Source organism: Propithecus coquereli, unplaced genomic scaffold (assembly GCF_000956105.1).
Source record: "Propithecus coquereli isolate 6110/MARCELLA unplaced genomic scaffold, Pcoq_1.0 Scaffold151, whole genome shotgun sequence".
In the NCBI taxonomy this organism is placed as follows: domain Eukaryota; kingdom Metazoa; phylum Chordata; class Mammalia; order Primates; family Indriidae; genus Propithecus; species Propithecus coquereli.
In genome coordinates this window covers 2,261,009-2,261,822 of record NW_012139525.1, presented here as the reverse complement: position 1 = coordinate 2,261,822, position 814 = coordinate 2,261,009, and positions in this window count along the sequence as shown.

Genomic DNA, 814 nt, shown 5'->3' with positions numbered 1-814 from the left:
CTTTCATAACCAAATATCAGAAGCCAGAATCAGATATGTAAATGGATCCCTTTATCAAGGTCTGAGTTATTTTTCACACATAAGATTTTCTGCTTTCAACACATTTTCTTCTGAGACTCCATTTTAATATCATGCTGCCACGCACGCCCCTTTTCAGGCAGTTTGGAAAGGCCTGGTTCAATCAGCTTTGCCAGACAATGACCAGCAGGGACATTTTGAATCATATTCTTAAAAATCTGAATGTGTAAATATGGGTAATAAGGCATTTTTAGCAGCAAAAATTATGCCTTAAATGCCATGAAGTAGGAAAAAATAGCATGTTGCCTACATAGTCAAAGCATTGACTAAACCAGATTCAAAGAAGCAGAAGCAGTTACATAAGGGAAATGCACAGCAGATGATGGTCGCATTACTAGCCAGAAAGAAAATATACAGACAGAGATAAGCTACGTGTAGGAAAGGGAAGTTCTGTTAATGTTAGAAACTACTGTGGAAAATCACAAACTTATTGACTATAGTCTTAGCCTACAACTTATCCTCCACCTCTGCTTTGGTTTCTTTCATTCTACTTACCTTTACTACAATGCACTGTATTTTACTTAGGTATGTATTGTTTGTCTTCTTTCCCTAGGATATAAGTTCCATAATAGCAAGTCTGTTCTTTGTTTGTTAGTTTGCTTATTTGTCTCTACAAAACCCAGAATAGTGTCTCGTATATATCATAAATGTTCAAAAAATATTATAAAGCTATTAAGTGAATGATGAATGTCATTTTGATATTGATAGTTCTAGATTTACCTTAGTTTGCATTTTT